The 23090-nt window shown below is 42.3% G+C and overlaps 1 protein-coding gene across 2 annotated transcripts in view; it reads left to right on the top strand.

The window, feature by feature from the left end:
- The window catches only part of epha3 (eph receptor A3), a 180653-nt gene that overhangs the window by 12311 nt on the left and 145252 nt on the right, over positions 1 to 23090 (top strand). The gene's annotated exons all lie outside the window — the stretch shown is intronic.

Consider the following 23090-nt stretch of genomic DNA (forward strand, 5'->3'; position numbering starts at 1 on the left):
ATCTGTAAATCCAGAAGTCATAGCTTAAAGGTGGATCAGTCTTCCTGTGACTGGAAAGCAGAAATGGATCTTTTGAGGTTGTCCTGATGTTGAGTATCAAGATGGACATCACGGTGTCCTAACTGCTTCAGCTTGGTCCCCAACTCTTTTGTGTCTTGTCATTTTGTGCAAGAAAAATAACAAGTGCGCTTGTTAATTCTTTTAAAAAGGCCAAATATAATGCACATGTCTGCTGGGCGCGGTGCAGTGAATCTGAAACCTGCCCCCCGATCTGGTCTGTCACCAGTTTGTCAGCAGATACAAACCATGAACTAATCCCACGGCTTTCTCCGTCCTGCGTCCCGACGTGAAGAGAAACAGGACGACACGCCCAGTGATCTCTCAGATTGCTTCAGAGTGGCCAGCTGTCTCAGACAGCTCTCATCGGCGGGACAGACGGGCTCGCACACACAAGTACACGCACACAAACACACGACTACACAAAACAAAGGAAACAAACTTACTCCTATGAACAAAGCTTTAGGACGGGAATATATAAGTGTGAATATTAGTTGATTGTCAGTCATCACAGTTTAAATGAAAATCCCAGGACAACCTAAAGTAAATGTGATAATAGTGAATGGCCCCTGACACTGAAAAGGCATATTTGAAATATTTCTGCTGGTGAAATATTGAATTAGTCATCAGTCTAAATGGTTTACCCTCTTCTCCTCTGGGGATGTGTTTGGTTGAATCTGGTTTTTAGGGATGATCACATTTTAAAAAGAGTGGAGAAAAGAGAGAGGTTTGGTGCCGACATCAGTCAGCAGCTGGTTTGTGTCGTGCTCAGTCCACTGGACACACTCCTGAAATATCAGGGCTTCCTGCAAACTTCTACTTATCTTAATGATTAATGGGGGTTGTTGAGTAATTATGGTTCCATATTTATCCATCATGTTTTCATGCAAACCAGATATGGCATGTTTGTTAATTGATATTCATTAGAATGAAAAAAACACATGGGAAATGTAAATGAGGTTTTAATTCTTGTTATGTCTTGTGTTTTATTACCCCCCTTTATTTGTTGGTTTGTGTGTTTGTGAGCAAGATAACACAACAACAACTGAATGGATTTCCATGAAACTTGTTGAAATTAATGAGTGATGAGTCTGGAAAGAACAATTTTGGTGTGAAATACAGATCAAGGGGCGGATTCAAGAATTCATTGCACTTCCTTTAATATTGAAAGATTAGACTCTTTTTTTCCGAGGGAATAATTCATGGATCTTCATGAAAAAAAATCCAGTGTGAGTGAAATTTGGTGCAGCTTGACTCTGTTGGGCCTTCGTGGAGATATATACGCTCTACTGAGCTTGTCTAGTTCAATTATTTATCCTTCACCAAAATACGTAAAAAGCATTTTCCTACGGCGCTTCACAGAACCATTCACGGGTTCACTGTCACTAATTACCACAGCTTCCCTCGTGCAGCCGGACGGGACAGCTTAGGTTTCCGGTTATCGTGTCTGGGAAAGCAGAGCGGAGCGCGGAGACTGAGAAGAATAGCTGGCGAGGAATCCTCTGGCAGAATCTGTTTGGATAAACACTACATGCGAACCATTGTGGAGACGCCAAGTGCTCCTCCATTTTAGACTCCATATGCAATTACAACGGATTTCTGAGGGCCTGGGCGACAACCAGCTTGTTTGTGCCTCATCTGTAGCATTTTGTAACAACTGAGGACAAGATGGAGGTCACTTCCCCTGCAACAAAGGATGCAGCACAGAAATGAGACATTAAAAAACACAAAAGACATGAAATCTATTTCTCTGTAGTTATATAAATGTAAATTTACGTGTGATTTGATGAATATGCGGTAAAGTGTGTTGAAACGTCTTTGCTTCACACTCTGATTAGAGGAGATTGGCGCTTGTTACTTCTCTCCAACCTAACAACTACATCTTGTGTGGCCCGCCTAGTCTTCCCTTTGTTTTCTGTGATTTGAAACCTCACTGTTGATATCTGCGGGTCGAGCAGAGCTGAGATTGTGGGATTGTTATTTTTCTCCCAGATTTAATTCATCGGCACAAATCATTCCGGCCTATTGGACTAATGAGACGGTTTGTCTTGGCCGAGGCTGTGCAACCCACCCACCTTGCCAGCGAACCAATCTATTCACCTGACCACAGCACCTCAGCTCGCATAAATCTGCCCGGGCTCTTTCTTTATTGCACGCACGTCCATGTATATTTGTATGAATGCATTTCCGCCTACTTCCGCGTGGAGAGTGGGTTTGTGACCCAGCTGGGCCGCCGCTGTATGGAGACGTTTCTTCTCCGAGACGGATTGGAGGTTTCCTGATCCGGGGCGTGCCGCGCACATCCATCACAGCGGCAGGGCCAGTTTCCCGGTGATTTAGGATTTACCGAAGCGGCCCCGCTGGCCACTGTACTCTGACCACAGCCATTCCATCAACCCGCCCACCTCCCGGCCTTAATATCACTGCACTGACAGGCAGGAGCTCAGCCCATTGCTCTGGATCTCTCTCTATGGGTGTGTGTTTTATTCCAAAAACAGATTATTCTAAAAGTCTGAACTAAGTGGATATGGGAACTGAAATCGGCCAAAATTATATATTTTCCTGTCTGACTTGGTGAATATGAAGCGCTTTAAAAAATATATAAATATTCATTGAAGATTTTCTATATTAAATGTAGTTTCTATATTAAAACAACAATTAAACATCATTAATTGTAACTGTAAGTTTGACCTCTAACTAAACACAATGACGTATAGACTACTTGAAACTTTAAATTCCTGCTAACTTTGAGAAACTTGAGTGCGGTGAGGAAACCATTTGATGTAACTCCTGTCAAAGTTGGTTCATTTGAAGTAGGAGTGCCCTCACTCCCACATCCTCTCACAAAGTGTTTAGGTTGAGTCTGTTTCAAGTCATATTGGTGTATTGAGAGTAGAGTACAGTCAGAATGTCCTCGGCTCCGGAGTTCTTTTTTTTTTTTGGAGTGCCGGCTGTCCGTTTACACAAAGCGGATTTTGCATCAGCCAGCTTAGAAGTGAGCATTGCTTTGAAGTGCTCTAATCCTTCCTCTACCTTCAGACAACCTCTCCAGATCCTCGGCAGAGTCACAGTGGCCGCTCAGTGCCGAGGCAGGACCGTCCACACCAACCTCTATTACATACGGCAGTGCATATGATCCAGAGTACATACAGATGAACCTGCTGTATAGTGGCTGAATGTACATGCAATGAAATCTAACCTTGAAACCTTGAAGAGTTTCCCTGTGCACAGCATGAGTAAATTATTATTTTGGAAAAATAAAGCAGTAAATAATCATTGGTTCATCTGAAAAAAAAAAAAGATTCCTCCTGAAAAATCCAAGTTTCTAAATTTTTAAAATAAAAAATATTATTCAAGAAATGAATTGAAAATCATTTTTTTCCGACTCTAATGATTTAGTATATTCTATCAGCAACTTATTTAAACACCAAATTCAAAAGAATATCATAGTTGGATTAAGGTCAACAGTCAGAATAGTGGTAACCATTAAACAGAGTCAGTGTTGTGGTCATTTCAGGGAACTGTAGTGTGGCCCTGTGCTGTACTTGTTCTAAAAAGACTTTTAAGAGCTGTGGAAAACATTTAACGATGTATGAAATATTTGACACAAGCCGTAATAACCTTTCCAACATGACTCTGGTTCATTTGTGTTGATTTAGTAGTTTATTCTGACTACCTTTCTAGAACCACCAACCTAAGCAAAGAAACACAGAATTTCTGTTAGCACACAGTGACATATGCATACGAGCGTGTACATTTGGAATTACCTCACAAACACATGTGTGCGACTCGACACCGGAGCAGTCAGAAACCTCCAGCCCAAGGCCCCGAATTCAGCCTCAGTGAAAGTCCACTGAGGAGGCGGAGATGTCAGAGTGGGTGGCATAACCGAGCTGACAGCCGGCTGTGGGCTGCAGCTCTTCATTCACCACACAGAGATCAGCAATTTTCAATTTCCTCCATGCCGCACGCTGAAGCCCGCACACTGCACCCAGACACCCTTCAACAACAAAGCCTCCTCTTCTTTGACTGACGAAGATGACTCACAATTGGACCCAGCGATGGTTTGTCCAATCCGGACCGTTGTTGCTGGTGGGTGGTCTGCCTCTTTTTTGTGCTCCATTCTCGTCGGCCCTGAGTTTTAACCAATCCCCCGCCAGATGGGGTCACCAAACTCTGACCAACAGCACCCCTATTGGCCGGGGTGGATCATGGAGTGGTGAGAGGAGAACAATGAATAACATCAATTATGGAGCTCGCCAGGCCTGTGCCTTGGCGTGCGTTCTGGTTGATATATTTCAATCCAGCTGTTCAGTAATATTGTAGACTCATGAATTACCCACATTCCTCTTTTGTTGTCCTTGCCTGACCACGTATGTGTGTGTGTACGCTGGTGCGTGCACAGTGTCTGCCCGGTGCTGGAAGCAGACGGTGTGTGTTGGCTGCCTCTCTCTCTCTCTCCCTCCCTCCCTCCCTCCCTCTTCCGTGCGCCAGCTCTCCGTCTGAATCTCAAGCTTCCAAGGCTCATTTTGTGAACTGCTCATCAAAGCCTCCACTAACGATGCACTGACGATTTGGAAGTCAGTGTCTTTTTTCTACTTTTTTTTTTCACTTTGGATTCGATCTTCTGGTCGTGGCTCTGTGGCTCTCGTTTTTCATTTCATAAAATGATATGTCTGAGCTCCAATGCAAATGAGGCCAATGTTTTTCTGGACAACCCAGCAGGAGGATTTAAATTGACCAGTTTGATTGATTTCCGTTACTGGCCTCCTCTCTCAAACTTTATTTTCTTTTTTCCACATTTAAAGCTATTTTTGTTGCTTTTAATGTCGAATGATATCGTCAGGTATAAAAGAAAAATCGGGCTCACATTCATGGAATGCCTTAAAAAATTTGACTGTTTGCACATTTTCAAACCTTGGACCGACTAAATCCTGAAAGTTGTGGCAACTTATTTTATTGCAAAGACAACACTCAAACTAGCATTTTGCCTTGAGAGAATGAATTGCTTAAAGCGACAGAATGTAAGATTCGCTCTCGGCTAAACTCAGGCTCCTAAAAGTGGGATGTGTAATTCTTTGTCATGAATACGAGTTTCTGTCAGAGCCTCCACAGCTGATGGAGGAGAAACTTGAAACCTCAGGAGCCAAAGAACCCTGTCCACTGACAAGATTTTCACACAAATATGACAGGTAACTTTTAGTTGTAGTGACATTGATCTGCAAGTTCTCTGCACTCAGAGAAGAGCAATGGCATAGCAGCTAACAAATTAACACAACAAGCAAGTAGCCGGTGTGGGTATCAATGTCCAAGCTTAACGTCCCCAGAGGGATATTACATTTTCACAGCTGCAGCCACCTATATCAAAATGCAGTAAAACAAACCAAGGTAGAAATACACAAAAAGTTAAAGAAAATACACAAGGTGCCATGGAAGTGGAGCACACTCGTGATAGAATACTGATGAAATTATGATAATGTTAATAATAATAATTATGATAATAGAGTACATGCTGGATAATAATAATAATCTGCAGTGATAGCATAGCAATGATAATAACTATAACACTACCAATAACAACAGCATAACAGTAGTAATAATACAGTAGCAGTAATGTAGTGATACAATATGTATTTATGACTAGCATCAAATACACACTACATAATATACATACAGACAAACACACACCCGTATCATATTGAAAATATATATATCTATATTGTGTATCCTTCCAGAATAGTGTGTACTATTACTATACTAAACTAGATATATTCAGGTATTCTGGAGAGTTTAGTGCAGAAGAAAAGAGGCTGAGAGAGCAGATGAGGAGAAGGTCTGTAGCTCAAGTTGCTCTTGAGTCTCTCCACTGTTTTCTGAAGCGGGTGAGCAGCATTCTCCATGAGTGCCCGCAGTTTTACTGTCCTCCTGTCCTGAGAATCCTGTCCTCGGTCTTCCTCCTCCAGGGTGACTCTGCCTTTCTGATGAGTTTATCAAGTCTATTGATGTCCTTGATAAATTTTGAAGCCGTTATTTTAAGGTATAAAAACCACCCGGTCTTGCTTTTACGCAGGAATATGTGCCATTCAAATCCATGCCCACTCCCATGTTTTTCCGTTTTCTCCTTCCTCTGGATGACAAATCCAACAATCCACTCCAACAGCCGTTATGGTTGTGTTTTCTCTCCCGCGGTGGACTCTGATGATTGGCCAGACAGCCTGTGGAAATCTGGCACATATTCTGTCTTCTTGTTGGTGGTGGTGGTGCGTGGTTCTGGGGCAGACACAGCGTAGCATGACACTTTCTGTCCCGGCGAAAGGCTGACAACTTCTTAGTCATTCCCTTAATTGGATGTGATGACATTGTTACTGGGGGGGGTAATGATCCCTGTTGCTGGCAGGGGCACATCGGGGTGATTGCTCTGCCACAAATGACCTCTCATTGAATTAATTTTCTTTCAATAGGAGTTGGCAGAGCCTGCGTGCAGCATCACGTAGAATCCCTGCTTAATTTGGACACAACTGTGACAGTGGGTGGGATAATTTGCTGCTTGCAAACAAAGACTACAACACAAAATGAGCCTGATGCTTACCTTAAATTAATTCAGCTCTGGTGCGACAACATCCCTGGGTACTCATTAATTGGGCTTCTGAGTCGAGGCAGAACGCTGTGTTGGCAAGTGCGCACTCTTTCCGTCCTGTCGGGTCCAGAACAGCACACGCTGGACAAAATGACTCCTGCTGCTTGTTGGTGCCACGATAGCCACTGTCCAAAATGTGGAAGTTTCCTAAATGACTTTAAACATGAGCAGCAAACGCTACAAATATCAGAAAGTAGAACCAAGTATTTGGGAATAATAATTTTAGGCTGTGGGTCATATTAGAAGTGAAATATCACAAGATCAATGTGTGGCCTGAGTTAAAATGAGGAATGTGAAGTGTCCTGTTAAGTAATACTAGAGTTCAGGTTTCATAACTGAAATAGCGGCTCTTCAGCCTCACACCACACCACACCACAAGTATCAGAACTTGAAAAAGATTACGTAAGGAATTGTTTCTATTCCGAAGAAAGAAGCATTCCAATTTGGAGGAAATTGCCTCTTTTGTGTAGGAGGACATGTTTTAGTTGTGGTTGACTGTGAGTTTATGCATCTGTGTGGTCTATGAGGGGTTTCAAAGTTTCTGAAAACCAACGTCATTGGATCCAGAAGGAGTCGAACTTTGGTGAGCACGGGCTTCTTATTTCCTTACTTTTACTCAATTATTGTGACTTTTCTAAATAAATCACAACTTTGTTCTTGTAAAAATACAACTTCTTTCCTCCATGGCCCTGATGCTTGGTCACGATTTTACTTTCTTTCACCTTTGTTTTTCCTCTTCTCTGTAATTTCGGTGAGCCTGACATTTACAACCTTTATAACTGTCTGATATTCATTTGTCGGGGGCTCTGCAACAACTCTGGTCAATAATGTATCAAAAGTAATAACCAATGAGATTTAACATTATACCCAAGTTGGTATTGCTAGATATGCACACATGTGTTTTTCAAATTGTATTTTATTCATAAAATATGATTTATAGTTGAAGGTAAATTTATTGTATATACAGTAGTCTAATATGTGTAGGTAAGACTCTCTGGGCTCCTGTTAAACAAGAAAATTGCCCCAGTAGAAGCTGTGCCATGATTCTTGACGGCGTAATAACTTTAGACAGGAAAAGTATTTCCAGTAAAGGGAGTTCACGCAGGATCACATGGAGAATCAAAACATTGTTGTCTCCCTGGTATAAAGCCCATGTGATCAAATCTTTGTTGGCAGAAATAGCAGCCCCCTTAAAAAAGGACTTTGTACAGATAATAGCTCCAATAGAGGCAAGGAGCCTATTGCCTGTAACTTTAAAGACCCCCTCGCACCTCGACCCCTCCCTTTAGGTTGCAAATCTCTGGGGGGGGATCCACTCTTTAAAAAACCATGCAACCACCACGAGTCTCAGTGAGGATCTTGTGATTTCCTACAAATAAACTACACTGAAAGAGAGATATATAATTGTTGTTACACACAAATGCAAAATTGAAGATCCCACAATTTATTTTCCTTTTCAAATTTGATGCAAACATTCAGTTGGTTTCAAGGGTGACCGTTTCAAAAATCAAAGTTTAAAGATGCTGTGACCTGACGAGGAGTGATCACAACATCTCAAGAACACCATGAGGGGATTTGTTTAAATTTGGTTGCAGTGCTCAGTTGGACTTTTGGAACAACTGATGTAGAATTTGCAAGGTTGCTGTGAACTAACAAAAAAAATCTGGTTGCCTCAAACCAGTTTATCTGCAGAACCCCCCTCAGGAAAATCCTTTCAAATTTGGCGCAAATGTCCACTTGGACTCAAGGAGTGACTGATTACATGTGGGTGGTCAGAGGTCAAGGTCACGCTGGTCTCACAGATCTGCCATGTTTTCGGTAACAAGTTTGCTGTCAGGGAAATTTAGTAGTCTCTTCTTTTAGATTTCAGTGGTCAAAGGTCATAGTGACCTCATGGTCTGGAAAAAGAAAATGTAGAGTGAAACTGCACTAGTTAGCAGAGGCATAAAACCACAGTGAGTTATTTGTTCTAGTTTATTTGATTGCTGTAACCCTGATGTTCACATGTATCTCTATTGTGTCTTATTTATTTAATTTCCTGGCTTTCTCTGCAGACATTGTGTGTGAATAGTAGTCCACAATATCCAGACCCACAATTCCCATCGGTGTCTACAGCCACACAAGCTCTACTGATTGACACAATTGTTCTGCATCAAGGTTAATGAAGTGATGTTCTCTCGGCCCTTTTTACTGCTGCGTTCACTTTAATAAGGTCTCTGAGGGACAGGTTGCAAATTAAAAAATATATTTTTGCACAGATTTGAGTGTGTGGATGCTCTTTTCATTGTACTGGTACAAACGTACAGCAATAAAAACACAACTGTTGGACGAGACAAAGCGCCTGGTTGTCTAAATTGTGAAAGAGGCCTCCGTCAGTTACGATCACAGTTAAACTGTCGTGATAAACCTTCAAACTCTTTCCTGGCGAGTTGAATAAAAGCCTTTCACCGTTGGATGTGTCTGTCAGACGCAATTTTCTCATTTGCTGTAATAGATGAGGAGAGGATAATAAGGAGGAAGTGAAAATATCAGGTAAGCAATTAAACCGAAGCGCCCTCTTGTCATCCTCTTGTCATCTCCTTTAGTTCTTCGTCGCCCTCCTCCTCCTCGGTGCTGCTCAGCCTTCATTAGGCCCGGCTTCCCCAAACACTGTTTTATCTAGAAGAAACTTTGCTGCGTTGAACTCTTGATCACCCTGATAAACCACCGGGCTAATTAAACAGAGGCTCATACATTGTGTTCCTGCATGTGTGTCTGCATATTTTATGTGTGTTCGTGGGTGTGTAATCTACGGCGTGTGTGTCTCTTTATCTCCTCTCCAGTTTCTCTCCTCCTCCGACTCTCTCTCTCTCTCCTTGTCAGTCGGGCTCAGGGAAATGATGCTGAATGCTGAATGCTGAAAATATGGCACGAGCTGAAAGCAGCATTTAAATCTTGACAGTAGCTGGGATTAGCTAGGTAACGAGGAGGACAGCTTGGGAAAAACAAGCCGGCGAGGTGAACCCGAGGACAGGGAGGCGGAGGAGGAGCGAAAACAAGCGCAACGAGAAAAATGGGACAAATTTCCGCTCTAAGTTTCATAATTATCCCTAAAACTATCATTATTCTTTCTCCGAAGTTTGACTTTGATATTTTTCCCACTTTTAATGATTGTCCATGCTTTTTTTTTTTCAATGTCCTCCCACCGCAGACCTCAGCTCGAGTGGCTTGAAGTCTTTAAGCTCCTTGTGGCCTTTTTTCCTGCGCACCATCATTATCTGTGCAAAAGACACCACAGTGACTTACAAGTAACACTTGAAGGAAACTCTGGCTGTTATGTTCCACTTTCACCCCCCCCCCGTCTTTTTTAATCAGCTCAAATGTGCTGCAGTCAAAGCAAACATGATCCTGGTTGCGTCCTCCTCTCGCTATTGCCTTCGGACTGCAGCCAACTAAGTCCTAATCCTTTCTCCTGCGAGTCCTCCGCAGACCTTGACTTGATGAACATGTGCTGAACCGACTCGGCGGACTTCATTCTCCCGGTCCGGAGAGAGGATGAGGTGGAGCGCTGAACGTGAGCTGGAGGATGATTGAGAAAGAGAGCTCGGGGAGAGAAACTTTTCCAATTAAGCCGCTCTCCAACAAGGGCACATGGTCCGACATGAACATGTGCACATACAGGGGAGGAATGCATGTACAGTGTGTGCATTCAGCTCCATGATGGACTTGTGGGTTCTTTGTCTGGGCTAAAAAAAAAGAATAGAGGAAATAGGAGTTTGCACCATATGCCTGCCTGTCTGTGTTCGCATTGCATATACATAGCTTCATGTTTAATGCATGAGCTATTATGCAATCTCGGTGTCAGGGCCTTACTGTGCGGCTGCATTGCTATGCAGACCGGCATAGAGGTTTTTTATTTTTCCACTTCGTATTCCAGCCTGTGCATTGACACACGCTGATGTATATATTCCATCATGTCACTCACAGCGGAGACGTGAGCCTCCGCGGTGAGAAAGAAGGACGATCCAACCTCCACTCAGCTGACGTAGGCTTTACTTGCAGCACTGTTTACAAGCCTCTCTGGCTGAAATGGATCCATGTAGGGTAAAAAAATGCATTGCATACAACTGTGCGTCACCATTTGTGTTTCAGACAGATGGTGAATATCCTTAATGTTTTTCAGAAAGAGCTTCATGGCTTTAAAGTCACACACTGGAAACCATAAGGCAGAAAACCCAACTTTGACTCCACATGAGTGGCAGTATGTGATCTCAGTCCTCTTCTAATGTGGCCAAATATCCAGTTTTGGAAGATTGAACATTTTGACAAAGCTGGTTGTTGAGATATATTTTCAAGCTCCACTGGGAACCCAATGTGAATCACCCTGCACGAAGCCTGCCTGACTTTCTCTGCTACATAAACCACAACTGTTTCTCCTCACTATAGTGCACGTCTCCACTCAGTCCATTTCATTCACCACTTAGTCTTTGAGTTCGGTTTCACAACAGAATAGTCCTGCCCTCTTGTAGCAGGTTGTCTTCACTTATGGAAAGAATTTGGGGCCTTATCTGCTTGTTATGTTATTCCTCCCACTCCACAGTTTTTAATATCTTAACTTTCTATCTCAAGGCAGCGCACTGTTGTTCAGGGTTTTGTGCAATCTTGAGTGTTTTTGACTCTTATCTCGTTGCGAGTCGGCCAAGTGCAAGAAATGTTCACATCTCTCTCTCTCTCTCTCTCTCTCTCATTGTCACACGACCTTGAGACTTAGTTTGTGTCCCATTATAAAAACAAATGTTCTTCACTCACACTCCACATACAACGTATTGCTATACACACATTCCTTGTAAGTTGAACAAGTGTGTGTTGTACTCCAAGGAGGTTATGTTTTCACCCCTGTCCACTTGTTTGTTGGTTTGTTTGTTTGTTAGTAAGATTTCGCAAAAACTACAGGACCTATTATCATGAAACTTGATGGAAAGATGCGATACATGTCAGAAAAGAAGTTGGAGCAAATGGACCAGGGAACGAATCCAGGAATGTTATTCTCTCACTTTCTTTAACATTGCGGGATAGGGTGCCTTCTGACATCTTCAGTGGTTTCCCGGGGAGAAGCTAATCTAGTTTAAAAATTAATTCTGTTTTTATTGTACACAAACACCTTTGGGAACATCCATTTTAATGTGTGTGTGACGGACAACTGATATCTATTCATGTTTGTTTACATCAGCTTATAGTCCTCTGCTTCTACATTTTACAGTGCTCTTGCGGCATGTATAGCTGCCGCCAGCTGCCCTCTGGAGTTTTCTTCCTCATTTATTTTGAGGTAGCACAACAGCTCATCTGTACATTTCTCTACAGAATGGCCAGTGGTCAAAAACTCATAACGTGACCTCAGAGTCCGTGCAGACTGGAATGCGGTGGTGGTGGAGGTGGTGCGTGCAGCAATCCTTGATCTCTGTGCTTTAACACCCAGGTTAGGATGGAAGTCACGATGGACTGATCGCTCTCTGATGTTTGAATCCTGGGGTTTCAAACCGAAGATGCTGTGACTGAAGCTGTCGATAGTGAACATTTTCAAATAGAAATATTGTATTTATTTCATCTGACCATTTTGACCATCTGGCGCTTACACTTTGTAGTACAAATACAAAGTTGGTATCTGTGTTTTATGGAGTAAGTTTCAGTGATTCCAGTCCAGACTAAATTGGCAAAGAGAGCTTTTGTATTTTTTAATTTCAGCCTCAGAAACCTTGAAACGTTGAACGAGTGTTACAATCTCTTGAGTGTAAGTTTTCTGTGTGCAACTGTTTTATATGTTAAATACTTTTACTTCTGAAACTGTGTTACTGCTATTCCTGGAGAGGGCTTCCCTGTAGAAGAGATATTCTAACTCAATGGGACTCAACTGGGGAAGTAAATGCTAATGTAAATTGGTATTAATTGTCTGTTGGTGAAGGGGAAATATCGACTGGTATCCAGTTTCCCAGTAAAAAGCTGCTGGTGGTTCCATTTATCAGTCTAACCTTACTTGTCAGTGATGTGTCAGTGCTTTGCTGCTGTCACTTCACTGCCTGTCAGAGCCCAGCCCGCAGAGAGAGCACAGACAAGCCCTCTGAACTCTACCGCTCACTGGTTCAAAACCCTGACACATCAAACACACACCCACACAGACACACACACGCACATAGACCTTGACAGACTGACAGAGATAGCTGATAGTATACTGACCAGACCATGGGAAATGATACACAAGGTCACTTAGTTTTTTATTAGATTCAGTTCACTGAATGACGTAAGCTTTGTTGCTTTTCATGCATTTCTTTTACTTTTCACTTGTTGATATGTCTCCGACTCGACACATTGTCATTATGGAAAAGCATAAGTCGGCTCTTCTGGCCATGTTACTGTTGTAAAGTCCAAAGATCTCCAACTGCATGCTCAATTTGCTCATTTCCTTCAAGCAGGAGCAATTTTAAAGATATAAATCAACGTATTTTGCACTGAAGCTATTATCAAAATTAAGCGCAGAGTCAACGCTGGTTTTTCAGTAGTTTAATTCAACATCTACAAATGGACTCACAACACATAATGTAGATGAGATGTGATGATAAGGAAGAAGTGAAATACATAAAGTTTTAGATTGGGAATTTCCAGTATTATTCCCCTTTAATACAATTAGAGAACATTTTCTTTAGACTCATGCAGAATAAGACATCGACCATGGCGGTCCTGTAGAGGGACACAGCAAATGCACCGACACCAAGGCAGTTGAGAGAATAAGGATAACACGGGTGCGTGTGAGGTACATTAGAGGACATTACAGATGTTGGGAGGCGCAGCTGTGAGGCAACAACAACATAATCGACTCAGGAACACCGAGCTCTCCCATGTTAGCGTGTCCTCTTATCCTTGTGGCTCAGCATCCGCCTTTGTTGTTGCCACAATGGCGACGTGGTGCTGGCATGTCATTCTTTCACGGCCATTGTTTCTTCACCTTTAGCTCGGCGGCGAGGGAAGAGGTCTCCGCGGAAAAGACGCAGTCGCAGTCGCAGTCGCCATCCACTTCCACTCCCTCGGACTCCCCCCCCCCCTTCTCTTGCTCCACATTAAAATGACTAATTAATCCTTATTATCATTCCTATGTTTATCAGTTACAGCGTTGTTTACATAACTGTGAGCTCAAGTGGACACAAATATAGAAGCAATTACATTACATTACATCACATGTCATTTATCCAAAGCAACTTACAATTAGTGCGTTCAACATCTATGACCACTATAAACCACTGATAAGTCCCACCCCCACACACACACACACACTTGAAATGAGAATAAATAATTCTTGAGCCGCCCGTCCATTGGAAGAAAGTTTGCCATCTTTAATTTACCTTTTCACACGTGATGGTACCCCCCCCCCCTCCCTCTGTCCTCCAATATCTAATTCTCGCTCGCTTCCTCTCACCCACTTCACCCATGTGGTACTCGTGATATGTCTGAGTCAAGGGACTAGACACGTTCACTCATACCCACACATGCACACACACACACACACACACACACACACACACACACACACACACACACACACACACACACACTCTCACTCATTACACTGCAGCAGCTGGAGTCTGAGGCAGTATTAATCTTATTTCTGCTTGTTAATGGGATTATGTCTTTTAATTAAAGGCAAGTGGAGAGCAATTATGAGCAGTCAGAGGATGTGGCACTGTTCACTGTCATGTCATCGATGCTGTATTCAAGGTGCTCTCGCGCAGGTGGACCCGGGTGTGAAGGGATTTGAATGTTTTAAGCATTGAAAATACACCTTTAATCCTTTATAAAGACAGAGTACGTAACGATTCTTCATTATAACGTCTAAAATGATTAAAACTACATTATCTATTTGTTGACTTGCTGATTGCAATATCCGAAACGTTTCCAATAATATTCAAAGCCAGTCTTGTAATTTAATTATATTCCTATTACGTTGCTTTACCTGTCTCTGCTTCAACTTCTGAGGCAAACAACTTATGATGAATAAAAAACCCTGCTAGCCAGTCTGCAGTTTTTTCCTTCCATAGTCTGTATTGGTCACTCATAACAGTTTATGATTATTCATTGCCGAAAGCTGCATAACATGAGTAAAACTTAATTATATTACCTCATCTCTGAACATGATTTTCGAGTCATGTCAGGTACATTTTCATCCCCAATGGTGGTGAAGACTCCTTATTTGTGTATTTTCTTTCCAGACCAGCGTTGCAAAATGTCAGTTCACAGCTTGACATGTAGCTGGAGCATTATTTAGATGCATTCACATACATTTCCATGCCCCACAGGAGGAATGCCAGTTTCTTACACTGTGTAGGTGTGAAAGAAAATGCAGATACCTCGCAGGGGAAGCTCTGTCACATTTCCCCCGCTCTCCCCTGTTGGTTTTGTGTTTGCAAAGTGTAGTCGTGAGCTTCTCAAACAGAGGCCGAGTGGGGATTGTGGAGCAGCTGGATAGACAGGTGTGTGGTTCAACCTGAGGTGAGAGCTATAATAGCGAGCAGGTGAGAGTAGGTGGGCCGGTCTGGAAGAGCAGGAACTGGATACACAAGGACAAAGTAAACACTGGAGTAAGATACAGCGGAGGAATGAGAGAGAAGAGCTGCTGTCACCAGGACTGCTTGGATTAACGTCATCTTTTTTGTTAGACAGAGAAGCAGCAGTTTTATTACCATGTAATAACATGTAATTCTCCCATCTGGCACATATGATGTGTGCTATGGCTGCCATTTAATGACTAATGCAACGTTGCATCACACCATCAAACACACAAATAATGACTTTGCCAATGCAGCGAGGAGCTTAACAACTTTAAAACCACACATACAATTGAATTGTTTTCAGAGAGTGGCTGAGGCTCTACAGATCAGAGCTGCCACTGTTTTTCTAAATCAAACATTTGTTTGAATGTTTTTTACGTAATTTATTTTAGAAATATCAAAATACACATACACTTAGTGTACAAATACTACTTAAATCCCCTCCGTCCATCCCCAGGTCCAGACATCACATCCCCAGAGAGTATCATTGGGGAAGACCCTTGAGGATCATTAAAGGTAAACAACAAGACTCTATTGATAATTAATTTCTGCTAAGACTCTTAGATGTCCACTCTATATGCAGCCCATCTTTAGTACTTGTTCCATGTGGTCTTTCATAAAGTATTCTTAAAATTCATACCATCTTGACCTGTTGACCTCTCAGTAAAGAAAGTTAATCGATAAAAATGGAGGAAATGGAAGAGAAAGTCCTTCCTGGGCATTAGAGAAGCAATGATCTTTGCGATTGTTGACTAAATCTTACCTTACTCTACAACAAGAACACATCTTCAGTATCTTAACACTGAAGCCATAGACAGCAGAGACATCAGAATGGGTAGACCGTTTGTAAAGATGCATTAAGAACCTACATGTGTCCTTGCACATGCATTATATATAGTATGTAATGTAGGGCATTTTTAATATAACCATGAGAAGAGGTAGACAAAGAGCAGCGGAGAAAAGAGCTGCCCGTTTTGATGAATATATTACTACGCGACTACAGCTGCTTCTATGCACTTCATGTTTGAATTAAACAGAAAGTCTCAGCAGGATGCCATATGGAGTGGAGACCATTTGCCCTTTTTGCTGTGTTCCACAAAAAACAGATTCTATAAGCAAGGTGAGAACCGGTTTCTACGTTCTGTCTCACTGCGTCCAAATCCACTTAGAGCAACCTCAGAACGTGACACCTGAGTGGCATTACAAGCTGCCCTTGTTACAGTGCCACTGATAAGAGGAGAGTTACACCTCTACTTTAATCACAGCTACCGGCTGAAAGCCCGCTAATGTGTCACTGTAGGACAAGCACCGCTGCACACACAGGTACAGTACGTGGGATCAGGACACACACAGACACACACACCGAGGTTTCCTCTAGGTTTCAGAGGGCTGAGATCTGAGATTATTGGAAAGAAGTGACTTTTCACATTGGTTTTGAAAACTATCCGGAGTGTATTTTGAGGGGAAATGCATACCTCAGACGTCAATTAATTTCAATAGGCTGCTCCCTAATGTTAACTCTGGGTTTAATTATGTAGTGTATTCTTTTATGAAATTCTCAGGCTATTGGAAATTTGGCATTATTGATAAATTGCGAAAATGGGGCAAAATTTGAAAATTGCTAAGGCATCTGGTAACTGATATTTGTTTCTACCATCCAATGTAATGCAATCAGCTGTTGAATTAGTTGGACTGTTAGCATGTAATGCACCACTCAAGCAAACATTCATCCAAACACCAACTGCAGGTTAATTCTGTTGCCAGTTTACCGTTTGAGTGTTTGCATTCCATTATGATTTATCTATTTAGTTCATGAATTCAATTTTGCATGAATTAGTAAATGTATTTTTATTTTCATTTTAAATTCAAACACACACACACACACACACACACACTTATCCATCTCCTCTTACCTCGCTCCTTTAATTACACGTGATTCTGTCTTTATCCTTCTCTGTCTTGCTTCTTCTTTTTTTTTCCTTTTTCCCGGAGAACAAGGCAGCGTTTTGTTCCAATTAGTCCCGGCAGACGAGCTTCCAGCAGCCACCCAGCCAGCCCTCAGGATGATTAAACCCAACACACCTTGTACTCCTCCTTCAACAGATTAACATACAGCGGTGCTCCAGGCAGAAAAAGAGAGAGATGGATAAGAGAAAGGTAGAAGCAGGAAGGATGCCCAAATGAGGGTAAGAATAATGAAATGAAATGAAATAGCGACAGGGGGGGGGGGGGGGGGGGTGCAGAGGTGAGACAGTGATACAAAGGTAGACAGAACAAAGGAAGGAAAACAGATGTGATTTCAAGGTTGTCTGCTTCATTCCTTTGTTTCTACACCAAACAGAGGGAATCAATCTGAAACCACAGTTTTCACACACACCCAATAACACTTATTATCACACAATTCATTTGGGCTTGGCACAACACTCGAGAAGTGTTTGCGTTGATCACACCTTGTTGTAAATGTTTCAGTATTATTCTCGATAAAGCTTTTATTAGCACTTCAGGACGAGATGAATCGAATTACATTGATGGAAGGTCTGCCTCAGTTTCACAACCTCAACACCCAAAACAGCCACAAGAGACAGATGTCAGTAGAGAGAACAGCTCCACCAGGGCCCAGATCTCATTCAATTCAATCAGGTCTTATAGCGAAGCCAACAAAACAATGCCGATCACAAAAATTGTGTCTCCATTGCAGAATACGTTTTTTTATTTTTTAAGATCCATGCATTATTCCCAGGTAAAAATGTAAAAATAAAAATGGCCAATTTCACAATGTTAAAGAAAGAGATTCCTGGAACCACCCCTTTGTGTGGATCTATGTCAAAAGTTTAAGAACTTCCTCTGGTGCCATCGCTCATTGTTCCAACAAGTTTTGTGTTAACTAACCAAGGTCCAACAGTCCCCTCATAACACCACATTCAAATCTAATAAATCCAGAACCAGATAAATCCTTTTTATTTGGGTCTCCACCAAATTGCACACACAATATAAGTCCCTTAAATGTCCTAGATTACATTTGGCCATCAAGATCCTTGTATTTATTATTCCCTGTTAAAAAAAAAGAAATTGAAATAAATACCCTGACTCTTCCCGTTTGTCCAGATTTGTAGCAGATCTGAAAATTGTTTTGGTTCTTACTTGTCCCTTCAAGTTTATGGAAATCGGTTTAGTCGTTTTTGCATTATCCTGTTGACAAACAACAAAACAAACCAATAGTCAGGTCTAAAACTTATTTGGCGTGGATAATTACAAACCCTCAGCCCTGGACATTCATCTGTTTCACTTCATTTATTGTATTTTCTCTCAGAGCTGTTAAACTGTGAGAATTCACATCCTAAAATCATCACTGATTGTGCATATATATATATATTTTGACTGATCTAAATTTTTGATTCCCATTGGTTGATTGACTGACAAGCACAGAGGATTATTATATATATTTATTTAAAGTTAGATTCTGGTATTTCAGAGGATATAAAAATAGCAGCATTCTGTTAATGTGTGCCGGTTCCGGGAATCTGCTTCGGTGCATACTTGCTCACCGGAACATTTCAGTGTAACACAGTAGTTATGAATGTTCAACCTGTGCCTTTCCTCTTCTTTGACAAGCGCGATGCCATCAGAGAAATCGAGTCATTAAAGAGTAATACAGAGCTACGGTTACTACTTTACACAAGAAACGTATTTTCCCCCTTTTTCTTTTGGATTCATTCCCTGTTTTTTCTGTCTACATTTGAAGATTAACCTCAGAGTGGAAGCAAAGTCTTCCCCTTCCTCCGGCTCGCTTTATCTTTTCTACCAGTTCCTCCCCATGTGTCTTAATCTCATTACAGACAACCTGGTTGGTCTCCCCAGATAAACAGCACTATTACCCCACAGTGACCCCCAGCACTGTTTACCTTGTTAACGGCATGCTCGACCCCAAACACACTCTAATTTCCTATGCTATCGGGCCCATTAATACACAATTTATGTGTCTGTATGTGTGTGTGTGCGTGTGTGTGTGTGTGTGTATTTCCACAAAGAGGCACTGACGCCACCAATGACGGTGTTTGCTCAGTTGTGCTACATTACTTCCAGAGATGTCTGTGTTTGAAGTAGACAAGGAGAAAGAAAGTGGTTCTTCCAGGGTTTGATTGGCTGGATGAGCAGGTTGGGAATGGGAACAAAAGGTATTTCCTTCGTCAGCGCTTCCTCCTGTAGAAGTCTGACGTGAATAATTAACTTCTTGTCTCGCCGATTTGGTGCTTATTGGTAAAATATACATGCATTTGGCTTCAGAACAATAACAGGCAGTCGGAAAAAGGAAACCAAAATGACAAGAGAGACAGTGGTTCACGACAACGCAGGCAGATAAACAGGCAGAGACGGGCTGAACCTCAAAGCCGGAGTTCTACAACAGACAACCTGGTTGGAATGAGGAGAAGGGGGGGGGAGCTGTATGTTGACCTCCAACAATCCATGATGCGTTACACTGGTGACTGGTTTAGGGTGTTCCCCAGCCTCTCAGGTGAGATGGTGCCAGCTGCCCTATGACCCTCAAATTATAACCACTGAATGGATGATGCATATCCTTCACCTCTCCTTTACACAAAAGCACATGAACTTCTTTAGTTTGTTTAAAAAATATATTGTATGTGTACTTTGTATTGAAAAGAAATGATCCCCAGTGGCCACAATAGCCAAACAGTGAAAAACTTCTATTGAAAATTATTCAGTTTGTGAAAGTGCTCAAAGTTCATAATCAGTTGTGAATACGAGCTGTGAAGTAACTGGTGGAGCCAGCATCTGTGGAGTATTATGGCCACACAAGCAGGAACGGTTAGGGTTAGGGGGTTATGGAATAAACAGACATAAAGTCATGACTAGTATCATAAAGCAAAGTGTGTGTGTGTGTGTGTGTGTGTCCACGTGTAAGAGTGATGACTCACCTCTCAGCATGTGTTACCCAGAGCTCTGTGGGGATCTACAGGGATGAGAGCAGCACAGGCCATTATGAAAATATGAGTTAATTAATTCACTGCTCCCCTCCCAAAACATTCATTCACTGTGCGGCCATGTTCCCGTCCTGCTGACCTGCGACATACTGCACAGGTCCTGAAAGTACACAAAGCCCCGACCTGTATTCATGTCAGGCGTAGCTGAAGGCTGAAGCCTCTCATCCTTCAGCATGTGGATCATGGCGAGTCCCTGCACCGTGTCCCTCTGGACTCGTTTCCCCCGTCCCTGCCTTTGTTTCTCTGCTTTCACTTTACATCTACAGCTCTGTTGAAACCTTAACCTACATTTTTTAACATTTTGAAACATGGCCTTAGCAACACTATTTGTCCTTTTTTGAAGCAATATGAATTTTTAATAGGGGTCTCTTGTTAGGCTCATTTGAATAAAACATGACACCAGCAGGATTGTCTCGCTGCGTGAAACTCCCCTCCAGTGCTGCGATGTGGACGTTTTGTCAGCTGTTGATATAAACGGTTTCTCGTCCTGTTGAGAGAGAGAGAGAGAGTTGAGAACAGTCAGGACAAACTTTAAATCATATTTTGTTCGTGGTTGTCTCTGTGTGTGTTTGCGAGGAAATTTCAGAAAAACAGCCACATACAGTTTAATACATCAAATGTGAAGTGATAAGGTTTGGATAACCTGACCTTATTACCGCCCAAGTGAGCATCGTATTGCAACGCGTGTATGTACATGATGGCCACACCCGTCTCAATTTATAAGGATTGGTGGGTGATGTCATTGAGGAGTCATGCAAAGGTTTTATTAAACAGATGTGCAATCATGACTTAGGACCATGTGGGTGTTCCTTGTCCATACAAGCACCAAAAGTGAGTATTCTCCTATAGTGGACACTGTAGTTGGATCAGCTAGTTTTATATTAAGACTAATGGCATAAGTCCCCAAGCAGAACCTACACAGGGTTTTCCGACTTGAAAGTGCGCCAGGGTCTGAACCAAGGTTCATGCTCTTGTTACAGTGTGTACATTTGATGTTAGTTTCCATTTCACGTTGCATGTTAGAGATAAAGATTTTGCATGGCATAAATACTACCTGTTATCATGACCTATGTGGGCTGCGTCTACCGATACTTGCATTACAACTAATGGTTTGTAGACAGCGTATGTCTGACATCAGCATTTTGTCTGTACCACTATTGTTTTCGCCAACTTTTTTTAATAAAGAGCATGGAAATATCCATAAACACATTCAAGCACATAGTGTGGTTAAATTTAAATATATATTGCCCGGTTATGGCCCCAAACCCCACATTGGGAACTATGGAGTTGTGGTTATCTGAATATGCATGTGTGTTTATGTGTTTATGTTTCAAAGATAGTACCTGAAGCAAATATTTGTTTGCAAACATAGTTTCGGCTGGGAAACATTGTGTGATTTTGTGTGTGTGTGTGCATGTTATTTCAGTCCTCACTATTTTGCCAAATATAAAACACTCCATCAACATTGAATCCCAGCACTGTGACTTTCAATTTTGTCAACAAGCATCAGAGGCTGCATAACTAACGCCCATTAGCACAGTGCTGCTCCTCTGTTTGTCTCTGCCCCGTTACTACAGACTCAAGAGATGCACAAGCAGCCTCCGCTCCGCATCCTCATTCGGGAGAGATCTTCTTCCACGCAGCCCTGTGAACAAGCTGACAGATCTTTACGGCATTTACGTCTGTATCCTGCTTGGTTAAAAAACAGACAACGGTAAAAAAAACAATCATACACAGACACACATTCAACACCCACAAGACGAACAACAAGTAAAATGCATGAAGCTGAAATTAACAATTCGTCAAGATTTAGCAATCCGACCTGAAACATCAAATCATACTTGAGACAGATTTTGGATAAGGACACAGACATTGTAGCCCATTAGGCCCACTGTCAGGAGTTTTAATAAATGTCCAGTTGTATTTTGGGCAGAAAGGAATGTCTTTGAGACGTCTCACAAATTTATGCATTTATGCAAGCCGTCCAACCCAAACATATATGCTCTCCTCGATGACTGCAGTACATGCATATACGCACAATGTGCAGCACATGGTGCGGTGCCTGGGAGGACCACTCTATCAGCATCCATGAGAAGTCTGGGCTGTCATCCTGCTCACAACCCAATCTGGCAGCCCTCTCCCCATCAGCCCTGCCATCTGCTGGGCTCTCAGCAGCTTGTTTGGAGGTTAATAGCTTCATGATCCCTCTATCAGTCCAGCCCGTCTTCAAATGGCTAATTCTTCCTCCCTGGCAGCGATTAGCGGGGCCTGTGGCACAGCCGCCTCCGTCCCTTTGCGGCATCGACCGGCCCATAAACAAGACAACAATCCCCGGTTGTTACCGGACATGCGTTATCTGTGTGGTATACATTTTCACAAAGTGTGCGGACACAAGTAAATGACACATCTGGAGCTGTTGGAGATCCACCGATACGCCGATTCTCAGAGGTAATGGGGTTTGTAACATGCGGATTCATGTGAAGAGCCAACACATCACATGTGGACAGCTGCTAAATAATGACATTTTTCCACTTGACAGGTAGGTAGAGAGTGATGACGTTTCAAAGCCATCCTACAGTGCATGCGTGATTTTGGTTTTGTTGCATGGATTTGTTTTTCCACACGTAATAGTAGTGTGTTTGCCTTTAGAAGCTCAAGGAGAGATAAAGAATCCCCCCCATGAAACCACGTGTGAATACTGTAATCTAGTCTAGTGCGAGTAAATACAAATTGTCCTTGTGCAAAGCGCATGTGTTCTCTTTCCACGGGCCTCACAGGCTCCACTATCTCATTTGTTGGACAAGCTTCTACACGGCTGCACCA

The sequence above is a fragment of the Platichthys flesus genome, chromosome 13 (assembly GCF_949316205.1).
Source record: "Platichthys flesus chromosome 13, fPlaFle2.1, whole genome shotgun sequence".
NCBI lineage: Eukaryota > Metazoa > Chordata > Actinopteri > Pleuronectiformes > Pleuronectidae > Platichthys > Platichthys flesus.